The sequence below is a fragment of the Myotis yumanensis genome, unplaced genomic scaffold, assembly GCF_028538775.1.
Source record: "Myotis yumanensis isolate MYYU_CA2020_CCGP unplaced genomic scaffold, mMyoYum1.0.hap1 SCAF_12, whole genome shotgun sequence".
Classification (NCBI taxonomy): domain Eukaryota; kingdom Metazoa; phylum Chordata; class Mammalia; order Chiroptera; family Vespertilionidae; genus Myotis; species Myotis yumanensis.
In genome coordinates this window covers 48440373-48453343 of record NW_027223763.1, presented here as the reverse complement: position 1 = coordinate 48453343, position 12971 = coordinate 48440373, and the positions used below count along the sequence as shown (strand labels likewise).

At 38.9% G+C, this 12971-nt stretch overlaps 1 pseudogene; it reads left to right on the top strand.

The window, feature by feature from the left end:
- Positions 1-5077: 5077 nt before the first annotated feature.
- On the top strand, positions 5078-8443 carry LOC139020319 (pro-opiomelanocortin-like; annotated as a pseudogene).
- The last annotated feature ends 4528 nt before the right edge of the window (positions 8444-12971 follow it).

The following is a 12971-nucleotide window of genomic DNA, read 5'->3' as shown; positions in this document are numbered from 1 at the left end:
GACCTCTGCACTGTCTTCTCATCTGTTCTTGTGACTCTAATAGTCTGAGAGTACCTCTCTCTGCTTCCTGCCCAGTCTGTGCCCTGCTTCTGTTTCCCCTGAATCCCCAGACATTACTTTTTTGGGGGGTAAAGTTCTTTTTTGGCACTTACTGCTCTTTGAGAGAGGCATTGTTCCCTCTCTTTTTCATTGCTCTGTCTTACCCATTTATTGAGGGGATTCATGCAACTCCAGGACACCCATGTCACTTAGAAAAAAGTCAAAAGATAAATGTATTCATTACCTGTGAAGCCTCTGTTCTGTATTCAGCATTGAGAACCAAGCATGATTAGGACCTCTCCTCTGGGCTCTTTGAGCTCACAGTTTACACACAGATAGAGAGGAAGTATTTGCCATCTAGTATAGAAGCTCACAGTGACAGAAAAGAAGGAAGCTAAGTGGGAACCAGAATCCTTAGGAGTTACATATTTTATCTCTTTAAGTGGAATTTGCATTTAAAAGGTGCTCAAGCCCTACCATTGTGGCTCAGGAGGTCACTGTTGCATTCCTGGTCAGGGTATATGCCCCTGTTGCAGGCTCGATCCCCAGTGTGGGGCATGCAGGAGGCAGCTGATCAATATTCTCTGATCAATAATTCTCTCTCATCATTGATGTTTCTATCTCTCTCTCCCTCTCCCTTCCTCTCTGAAATCAATTAAAAAAATCAATAAATAAAAGGTAATCAAGGAATTTGTTTTAGTTAGTCCACTGTCCTCCATATCTCAGCTTTCCCTCTTTCTGGCTCCTTCCCCAGAGACATAAAAATGCTCAAGTTTCTCCACAATCAAGATTTTCTTTCAACACTCCCCTCTAATCATCTTTTCTATAATTTTTCTTTCTTTTCAGTCAGGATTTCTTATGTGTTATTTCTAATCCCAAACTGACCAGTCACTGCTTATCACACTGCAATTTATGTTAATTGTGATAATTAAAACCACAAGAAAAGATGAGGATACACAGAAAGATGTAGGGCTTATGCAATCCACATGAAAGAGACAGAAATGCAAAGGGAAGAATGTACTTAGTATCCAGAGCAGAGAGCAAGCTGGTATGTCTAGAACAGGGGTGGGCAACCCCAGGCACGCGTGCCAAACATGGCACACCAGAAACTTTTGCTGGCACGCAAAACCCTCTCTTATAATCTCCATTTACAATATTTTTCTTAATATCGACTTTATTTTTCAGATAAATTCAGTGTAGGTGCATCTTAGATAAATAAATAATTTTACATAACACGTTATCTTAAAGACCACAGACATGGATTGACGAGAGAGGGGAAGAGCAATTTCAATAGTGTCGAAAACTATTGAGGACTTGGAATGCCATTCCAGAAAATTTTTTCTATTTAAAAAACTTTCCGACACTTTACCTCAAAAACCTATGACATTTTACTGCGAATTGAATAAAGTTTCTTAGTGCTCAGAAAAAAAAAAAAAGATGCAATTTCTCCAAGATTTGGATAAAATACATAAAATAATTTAATCAAAACTTGTTGAATTGTAAATTTTTATAAAAACTTGTAATACTTTAATTTCCCCCCAAACATGATTCATTTGAACAAACTGCTTCCAAGTGAAATAGTAACGGGTAGTCTTTTATTAAGTTCTTTTAAAGTCTCTTTGGAGGACTTTCCAGAAATTTGAGAAAGTGAATGATTGTAATGATTGGGTAATAACTCCTTTTGCAAGCCATAAGTTTTCCAATTCTTCAGTTTCAATAAAATTGAAAAAGGACCTAAGGGAATCATCACCTAATAGATCATTTATAATACTTTTTTGATGATAGATAATGCATGTCATTTTTGGCATGGAACTCAGGAGGAACTCAGAGAATTTAGTGACATCAGTTTAACACGACTCTTTCAAGTCCCATCTACATATTTGTATGAAGAAGTTTATCAGCACTAAAACCTATAAAAATAGAAATTAAAAAAAAAATAAAATAAAAAAAAATAAAAAATAAAAAATAAAAAACTTTCCGACAGCGTTACTCTCCATGTTTTCATCCACATATGCTTGTGAATCTTTGTTCTCAGTGATGAATTTTGTTAAGTCTCATAATAGGAGTAGCCTGACAGATGAAAGTAGTAGCTCCTGCATATCTCTGAAGGTCACAAAATAATAAACCTGAGGTAAAATCTCTGTCATCAGTGATGCAGCAGCAAAAGTCCCACTGATAATATCAAACGGAGTCATAAAGTTTTCTGTCGGACTATCAGTGTACATGTATACATTAAAAAATAAATGTATTTTTCATCATCATATACTGTGTTTTTGTCGCTCGAATGAATTTTATTATTTCTTCAAGGTTCTGCCCTTATGTACACCTTAAGAGATATCAAGTAGGCATAACATGTTCTCAAAAAAATTAGGGTTGGCACGGAGAAGAGATTTGAGTCAGAGATTTTGCTGGTTTTGGCACGCACTCACAAAAAGGTTGCCCACCCCTGTCCTAGGGCAAAGGAACTAAGGAGAAGATAAACAAATGGGATTACATCAAAATAAGGAGTTTCTGCACAGCAAAAAAACTATCAACAAAACGAAAATGGAGCCCACTGTAAGGGAGAACGTATTTGGCAATGACACATCTGATAAAGGGTTAATACTCAAAATATATAAGGAACTCATACAACTTAGCAAAGGAAAACAAACAATCCAATTAAAAATGGGCAAAGAACCTAGACCAATGATGGCGAACCTATGACACACGTGTCAGAGGTGACACGCGAACTCATTTTTTTGGTTGATTTCTCTTTGTTAAATGGCATTTAAACATATAAAATAAATATCAAAAATATAAATCTTTGTTTTACTATGGTTGCAAATATCAAAAAATTTCTATATGTGACACGGCACCAGAGTTAAGTTAGGGTTTTTCAAAATGCTGACACGCCGAGCTCAAAAGGTTCGCCATCACTGATAGACACTTCTCCAAAGTGGACACACAGATGGCCAAAAGACATATGAAAAAATGTTCAAAGTCACTGATCATCAGAGAGATGCAAATTAAAATGATAATGAGGTATCACCTCTGACCTGTCAGAATGGCTACCATCAAAAAATCAACAAATGACAAGTGCTGGTGAGGATGTAGAGAAAAGGGAATCCTAGTACACTGGTGGTGAGAATGCAGACTGCTACACCATTATGGAAAACAGTATGAAGCTTCCTCAAAAAATTATACTGGCTCCAAGTCCATTAGAAAAACTATGTAACCTTTTTTTTTTAATTCTCACCTGAGAATATTTTTCCATTGACTTTTAGAGAGAGTAGAAAAGAGAGAAAGACAGAGAGAAATATCAATGTGAAAGAAACACATCAATTGGTTGCCTCCTATACATGCCCCAACCAGGGCCTTGGCCAGGGAAAAGCCTGCAACTGAGGTACATGCCCTTGATAGGAATTGAACCCGGGACCCTTCAGTTCCCCGGCTGATGCTCTATCCACTGAGCCAAAGTGGCTTGGGCAAAACTATGTAATCTTTTTAATTCTGTATTTCAACACTATGTCAAGGGAAGATTTCACAATTAAATGTTTAAGTTTGAAATATGGACAAAAGAAAGATCCCAATTGCATGTATATATAAAATTATTTTACATAGCAATGTGTATCTTATTTAAAAAGGAAATCTTTGGATGCACTGTTGCTGTGCCTGGAAAGAAACATGTATTTTGAAACTGGCTTAAGAGGTCTATGTGATTCCCAGATCATATGCTTAAGGACTGTTTCATATGCAACTATAGGTTTTTTCTACCAAACCCTCTTTTACCTAATAAATGTTATCCAGGGAATGTTTCTAACCAAATAAAATAAAAAGGTTTGTATCATTGAAGAAAAATTACCTCACTAAATACAGCAAACATAGGATACAGTAAAAACAACAACAAAAACCCACATGATTTTTATGCTGTAACATGTACTATCAAAATTTTCTTCTTGTAATTGTGGGATTCTACTGCTTTTTTCCCCCTTTCTTTTATGATTTGTTCGTGTGTGTGTGTGTGTGTGTTCTCTAGTCTCTGAAATATAAAATGAAACATCAAATTAAAGTATTCAAGAAACTGGGTTGCTATCAAACCACCTCCCAGAGGAACTGGAGGAAAGTCAGTGGAGAAAGTGCATGGCAAACTTATGATATTGCGTAAGCCTAAAGTGATGCATTGAGAATTTTAATGTTTCTACTGTGATTTAGATAAAAATTCATCAGTTTTCCCTCTCTTGTCAATATCTTATAATTTCATTCATTACATTTTTATGGATTGATATACCACATACTATACTCATTAATCTAATTATAATCTTATTTAGATCAACAGGTTATGCAGCAAATGTTCAGACTGGAAAACTCTAGGTTATAAGAGTATGAATAATTTCTGTTTATTTTTTAAAATATATTTTTATTGATTTCAGAGAGGAAGAAAGAGGGAGAGAGAGAGAGAGAAACATCAATGATATGAGAGAATCATTGATCAGCTGCCTCCTGCATGCCCCACACTGGAGATTGAACCTACAACTCAGGCATGTATCCTGACCAGGAATTGAACCGTGACCTCCTGGTTCATAGGTTGACGCTCAACCACTAAGCCACACTGGCTGGGCAATTTCTATTTTACTTTTGTTGATAAATTTAGTGTAATGGCCAGCCTAGCTTTATAATAAAGGAAATACTTCAAATATTGACTAGCTTTACATAAGTATACAAAATGGCTTGAGGATAAGGAAAGAGGGGAAAAAATACAACTGTAAGAGGGCCAAGAACAGAAAGATGGGCAAATGGAGGAAAGGTTGAAAAGATAAATTAGAGCTGGGAAGAGGGGTAGGGGTAGTACATTACAAGGAGCTGGGTGGGGAAAGGGGTGGAGCTTGGACCATTGCCTCAAGGTCTAAGTGGTAGCCTGAGAGCTATAAAAGCTTGGTGGAGCCAAGGAAAAGTATCCTGAAGCCCAGGATTGGCATACTGGCAGAGGCTGGTAGGTGGCAGCAGCTACAGTCTCTAGACAAAGGCTGAAATGCCCAGAGCAAGAGAGATAAGGTCCAGGATGCTGCGCCTGTTCTTGTTCCACCAGCTAGGAAGTTGGCTGCTACTGAGCCAACTTCCCAGAGAGAGCCGAGGCCAGGACATAGAAAGTTTTACTAAGTGCAACCACGAATTACTCCGTTTCTTCATCCGTGTCTGCGGCACTCACATCTGGGCAGAGGACATGAGGAAGGAGCTTGAGCCAAGATCTGGACCATCTGCAGGTGAGAGCTGCAGGTGAGAGCTGCTGGTCCCTAAAAATTTGGATTGTTCCCTTTATAACTTGCTTTTCTAGTAAGGGTCTTACCAGGGATCTTACCAGAGCAAGGGAAAACTATGTGAACAGTAAATAATTTTATCTGAGAGCCATGCCCTTCGCCTCTTGGCAGCAAGGCAGACTTGGTGGGGAGAAGGGGATAGCCACAGAGGAGATAAGGCTGACCAAAGACCTGTAAAAGGCAGGGCAAATTGGAGTTAGACCCCAGAGTCAAGGTCTGTGGCCTGGAGAGCAGGAGTGCTACCGGCTGGGGCAACTGGACAGGGCATCTTGAGAGGACAGGGGGCAGTGAGGTGTGAACCGGTTATCAAATATGTCTGACGCAGAACTCAAAAGACCTCCCATAGGGTCCTGGAGAGGGGGACATGAAGCCTCGGATTTAACAACTCTCTTCCTCTGTAAAAAAATAAATAAATAAATAAAATGCTGGGCCATGGCCCATGCCATTGAAAACCTCCTCTTTTGTTTTATTTTATGTATTTTTTTTTATACTTCACCAAAGGGGAGAGCCTAGCTTCCCACTTCTCTTATTTACATGCTTTTACTGATATTTTAGAGAGGGAGAGGGGGAAAAAGAGAGAAACACTGATGAGTTAGAGAAACATCAATCGGTGAAACACTGATTGGTTGCCTCCTGCACAACCCCTACTGGGGATTGAGCCCACCCCCAAGGCAGGCATGGGCCTGACCAAGAATGGAACTAGCAAACTCTAGGTGCATGGGACGACACTCAACCAACTGAGCCACACCAGCCAGGGCCCCACAGCTTTGAACTGGGTCTTGAAATTCATTTGTAAGAGTAGGGATTGAAGATAAACAAAAGGGCCTTGTCATCTTCAGGAGAACCCGCAAGGGACCAAGAGTCAAAGGAAGTTTGCCCTTCAGACAAACAGCTAAATGATTTTGTTGCAGAATCACTGCCCAAAATTCAGGTGTGTGTATTAATGTGCTAGTAGGCCAAAACATTGAGACACTGGTTCTTGGAGATAGAGAAAGGTGTATTCAATTTGGCTGAGGTGACAGAATGGGAGAGCAAGATCTCACAAATCCATCTGTCCCTAAAAGCAAAAGTAGGGAGTTTTTATGTAGCTAGGGCGTAGGGGAAGGAGAGTTCCAGGGAACTGACAGAGAAGTCTGTATAGCTTTAGTCACAGATGATGCTTTTTCATAGCAGACTCCTGAGTGTCAACAGCTCATCTCAGCTACTTAGAAGACATTCTTTCCTTCTGCAAAACAAACTCAAAAATTCTCCTGGTGACCCTGTATTTATTTCCTGCTTGAAAAAGAGATAGTACATCAGCAACTTGAGTCCATTCATGAGAACAAAAGAGTTGAGTAGGAAAAGTGCTTAACATGTGAACAAAGACCTGATTAAGAATTAAATTATTTAATTCTAGCTGTCAAAAATACTAGGGGCATTAAAATCACAAGGGGCTCAGCTACAATTTGGAGTAAATATTCTGAAGAAGAGAAATCGTTAAAGAGTATATGTATGAGGCGTCAAGGACTGGTTTCACCACCCTAAGAGATTGGAGCAGTTGAAAATTCTGCCTTTTTAACTTTATCTTGAAGCAGTAATTTTCCACCATAGATTATTTGATAGTTTAAAATAACTAATATACTCTTCAAGCGTTATTATAACTAATGGTAAGTTACTTAGCAATGGAAGAAAATTACTCAGGTAAGAAAAATTAATATGTAGTCAAACTGTTTTTAATGACCAAGATGACTTCAGCTATGTCAGGGAAAGGTGCAGGCCTTTAATGAAAGCATTAAGGGGACATAAGAAGTAACAGATGGTCCAAGTGGAATAAAGCATTATAAACTTGGTATATTTGTAGTATTTTAAAGTGCCCAACTATATGAACTAAATTGTTTACATATTAGGTAACTTGCTGATTATGTTGATATTTAATTTTATTGAGACAATGCTTTCCTTTATATCTATGCAAATTTTTAGTTTTCCTGATGTCCATTGACATGAGTATTTTTTCTTCTCCTCCTCTTTTTTTTTAACTTAGAAATCATGCCATTTTCCACCACCAAGAATGAAGAGCTACTACAACAAGCTTCATCAAAGGATGTAAATCTTAACTTTGAAGAATTTAAGAAAAATGATCTCCAGAGACAAAGTGAAGCAGAAAACGAAAGTCTTTCAGAATTAAAAAACATACGCTTAGTTAAACATTTCCTAAAAAAGAGAGGGGCCCCTTACCTATTATCTGATAAGTGTTGTAATGTAGGCTGTACCAAAAAAGAGGTGGCTGTCTACTGCTGAGATGAAACTAATTGTGCATTTCATGTAATGTTCACATGTATTTGCAATGACATTCACTGATGCCTCCATCACCCCACTGATTATTAGAATATGAGAAATGGTTTTTAGTGTTTAGGTCTTTAATTTTGTGTGTAAGACAATATTCCTTGTATTATTGTAGTTTCTGTTAATAAATATTTGCATGCTAAAAAGTATTTTGTCGGTTCGCTCTCCCGCAGGCCTGCATTGCGGCCTGCAAGCCCGACCTCTCGGCCGAGACCCCGGTGTTTCCCAGGAACATCGAGGAACAGCTGCTGGCCAGGAACCCCCAGAAGTACGTCATGGGCCACTTCCCCTGGGACAGCAGCGGGACCAGCGCGGGCCCCAAAGGCATGGAGGAGGCGGAGGTCGCCGGCGAAGGTGGCCTGGGGCTCCGCAGCGATGGCGCCAGGCCGGGCCCGCGAGAGGGCAAGCGCGCCTACTCCATGGAGCACTTCCACTGGGGCAAGGCGGTGGGCAAGAAGCGGCGCCCGGTGAAGGTGAACCCCAAAGGCGCCCAGGACAAGTCGGCCAAGGCCTCCCCCTTGGAGCGGCCCGAGCAGGCGCTCCGCCCCGAGGGCGCGGCCCAGGGCGAGGCGGCCCCTGCCAACCTGGAGTACGGCCTGGGGGCGGAGGCCATGGCCCTGCGGCTGAAGAAGGACAAGGGGCCCTACAAAATGGAACACTTCCGCTAGGGCAGCCCGCCCAAGGACAAGCGCTACAGCGGCTTCATGACCTCGGAGAAGAGCCAGACGCCCCTGGTGATGATGTTCAAAAACGCCATCAACAAGAACGCCCACCAGAAGGGCCAGTGAGGGCGCTGCAGGGCCGGGCCCTCTCCCTGGAAGGCGACCCCCCAACCCCCTCTGGCTGGGCTCCAGGCTCCTGGCTCCAGCTGGGCGCGGCATCCGTCCTGTTAGAGATGCCTGTAGTTAGGAAATAAAGCCTTGCAAGTTGTTTTAAAAAAATAAATAAATAAATAAATAAATATTTTGTCTTTTTTATTAATGGAATTTTGTTAATTGCTTTTATAATGCTGATAACTTAAAATGGCAATAAAATCTTTATCATTTCAACTACACACAAATAACTCAACTTAAAATTTTTTAACTAGATAGTAAAACTCTGTCTTGCATTAGTAAGAGTGGATGTCTATTTTTGAAACTTGTATTTGATAACTTATGATCTGTCACCCACGTTTCCCTCAAGATCTAATATCCAAATGTCCTTTCACTACTTAATATTAAACAAATTATTTTAATAGCAAAATTAAAAATAACTCAGTGTACACAATGACTAACAGGTCCATAAAATGGACCAAAATATTTTCAATGATATTAACTCATATCAGATATACAAATAGTCACAAAACTTGGGACTTTTCAAATACATTTTTAAAGATTTTTTGTGTTGTGTTGAATTATCAATTGCAATAAGATTGGACACTATTTCATTCATTTGGGATCAAATAAACAAGTATTTTTCAAACTAGAGTTCTTCCCTTAATTCTACTGCCTAAGAAGCTAAAAAGTAAATTATGTTTTTTTAAGGGGAAAAATAAATAGCTATATATATAAGAAAATAAGGAAGTCAGTGTCCTTATTTATATTATAGAAAAAGTGGTTTAGCAAGGGAATGTATTTTATATTTACTACTAGAGGCTCAGTGCACAGATTCGTGCACTGGTGGGGTGACTCGGCCTGGCCTTCAGGGATCAGGCCAAAACTGGCTCTCTGATATCCCCTGAGGGGTCCCGGATCACAAAAGGGCGGTTTTCAGGTAATGCACCCTGGAATTGGGCTCCCTCCTCTCTGGTTCCGGGTGCATCACCTGAGAACTGTAGCTGCCAAGTCACCACAGCTCAGCAGCCCCTGCGTTGAGCGTCTGCCCCTGATGGTCATTGTGTGTCATAGCTACTGGTCAGATGGTAGAACAGTTGGACAGTCATTTAGGCTTTTATATATTTAGATTGTAGAATTTACAAACCGTTTCTGTAACAAAGTAACTGTGAATTGATATGAAAACTTGTTAGAATAGTAAATTAACAAACTTATCATTTTAGGATTTAGCTAGTTCCTTCAATTTACATAGACGTAAAATTTTAGACAAATTCACTTAAATACCAAGTAAATTTCCACCAAATGTCTGTGGCCCTGACTGGGAATCAAACTGTGACCTCCTGGTTCTTAACTTGATGCTCAACCACTGAGTCATGCCAGTCAGGCTATATTTTTATTATTAACCTAAGTCTATAGCTTACATTAGGGCTCACACTTTGTGTTATAAATTCTATATTTTTAATTAATTGACTTTGTTTTTAGACTAGTCTTAGGTTCACAGAAAATCTGAGTGGAAAGTACAGGAAGCTCCCATATATTCCCATCCTTTCCAGGGCACCTATTCCCCTACCCTCCAATATTTGTACATTTGTTACAACTGATAAACCAACATTGACATATTGTTGTCAACCAAAGCCCATAGTTTATACCTGGTGTTGTACATTCTACAGATTCTGACAAATGTATAATGACATGTATCCATTCTTATAGTACCATATAGGACAGTGATGGCGAAACTTTTGAGCTTGGCGTGTCAGCATTTTGAAAAACCCTAACTTAACTCTGGTGCCGTGTCACATATAGAAATTTTTTGATATTTGCAACAATAGTAAAACAAAGATTTATATTTTTGATATTTATTTTATATATTTAAATGCCATTTAACAAAGAAAAATCAACCAAAAAAATGAGTTCACATGTCACCTCTGACACGCGTGTCATAGGTTCGCCATCACTGATATAGGACAATGTCATTGTCCTAAAATTCCCTCCCCTCCCCCAAATCTCTGCCACCAATTCTTTTACTGTCCCCACAGTTTTGCCTCTCTAGAAACTCATTCGTTATCACACAGTATATAGCCCTTTCAGATAGTCTTCTTTCACTTAATAATATGTCTCAAGATTTCTCCATGTTTTTTCAAAGCTTGATTATTCATTTCTTAATGGCACTGAATAACATTGGCGTGGAGGTACCACAGTTCTTTTATTCATTCATCTTGGTTGCATTCAAGTTTTGACAATTATGAATAGAGCTGCTATAAAAACATTCATGTGCAGGTTTTTGTGTGGACATGTTTTCAACTCATGTGGGTAAATAGCAAGAAACATGATTGCTAGATGATATGGTAAGATGTTCAGTTTTTTTTAAAAAAAAAAACTTCTAGAAGAGCAAAAGACAGTAATTTTGAGAAATGTTGAAGGAAGTTTTAAGACTTTTCTCTTCATGAAAACATGCTCTCTTTAGCATGCAGTATGTTATATGTTATGAGATTTCATTATTTGTAAAATGGGGTTAATGAAATCCATTTTTTAGCTTCTATGAAGAATGTTGGGAAAATAATGTTTAAAATGTGATAGAGTGGTGTGACCAGTGTGGCTTAATTAGTTGAGCATGATCCATGTACCAGGGGGTCACTGGATAGATTTTCAGTCAGGGCATATGCCCAGGTTGCGGTTTGATTCATAGTCAGGGCATATGCCCAGGTTGCAGGCTCAGTCCCCAGTAGGGAATGTGCAAGAGACAGCCAATAGATGTTTCTCTCTTATTGACATTTCTCTCCCTCCTTCTCCTTTTCTCTCTCTAAAATCAATAATGTTTTTAAAATATGATAGAGTATATACTGGATGTCTTTGAGAAATCTGATAGCTGAAAATATAAATAAAAATGTTATTACTAAAATCTATTGTTTTAGAATGACAACATATTTCTTACAACCACAGAAAAGAGAAAGTAAAGTGACTAATACTGAAAAAAAAACCCCACACAATAACTTCTGTCTTTCAAAGTGGCTATACCATTTTACATTACCAGCAACAATAAATGAGTTCCTCTTACTCAGATCCTCCACAACATTTGGTGTTGTCAGTGTTCTGGATTTTGGTCATTCTAATAAGTGAAATGGTATCTCATTGATTTTGTTGTTTTAATTGAATTTATTGGGGTGACACTGGTTAATAAAATTATACAAGTTCCAGGTATACAATTCTACAATACATCATCTGAATATTGTATTGTGTTTACCACCCCAAGTCAAGTTGTCTTCTTCCATCACCATTTATACCCCTTTACCTTCTTCTACCTCCCCCCATGCCTCCTTCCCTTGGGCAGTCACTATACTGTTGTCTGTGTTCATCAGTCTTTCTTTTTTTCCTTGTCTAATCCCTTCACCTTCTCACACATTCTGTTCTCTGTATCCATGAGTCTGTCTCCACATTTTTAGTTTATTTTTGTTTATTAGATCCCACATGAGTGAAATCATATGGTACTTGTGTTTTTCTAACTGGCTTATCTCACTCAGCATAATACTCTCCAGGTCCATCTATGCTATTACAAAAGGTAAGATTTTCCTCTTTTTATGGCTGAGGAGTATTCCCATTGTGTAAATATAACACAAACTTTTTCCCCTAACTTATCAAGTGCTGAGGAGCACTTGAGCTCCTTCCAATCTTGGCTATTGTAAATAGAACTGCAATGAACACAGGGGTGCATATATTCTTTCAAATCTGCGTTTCAATTTTCTTTGGATATAATCCCAGAAGTAGAGTAGCTGGATCAAAAGGCAGTTACATGTTTAAGTTTTTGAGGAAACTCTACACTGTTTTTCATAGTAGCTGTACCAATCCGCATTATGGCCAACAGTGCACTAGGGTTCCCTTTTCTCAACATCCTCGCCAACACTTGTCATTTGTGGATTTATTAATGATATCCATTCTGAGAGGTGTGAGGTGATATCTCATTGTGGTTTTAATTTGCATTTCTCTGATAATTACTAACATTTGGCATCGTTTCATATGTATATTGGCCATCTGTATATCTTCCTTGGAGAAGTGTCTAAGCAGGTGCTTTGCCTGTTTTGAAATTGGATTATTGGGGGGGGGGTGTTTATTTTTTGGTATTGAGTTGTTTGAGTTCTTCATAAATTTTAGAATATTAACTCTTTATCAGAAGTAACATTGGCGAATGTGTCTTCCTATTCAGTGGGTTGTCTTTTCATTTTGCTCGTGATTTCTCTTGCTGTGAAAAAATGTTTAGTTTGATGCAGTCCCATTTGTTTATTTTTTTTCTTTTGTTTCCCTTGCCCTAGGAGATATATCAGAAAAAATATTGCTACAAGAAATATCTAAGATTTTACTCTGGTAACTGCTGAGTCCACTCCTTGAGTGTGCTACTCATGAAGGTGTTTGAATGGTGCTCCAGCATGGTCTGAAGCTGTCCACTGGGTGCGCTGGCTCTGGGGCCTCCTGGAAGGTGCAGGCCAAGGTCAGCCACCACGTGTGCTCTGCC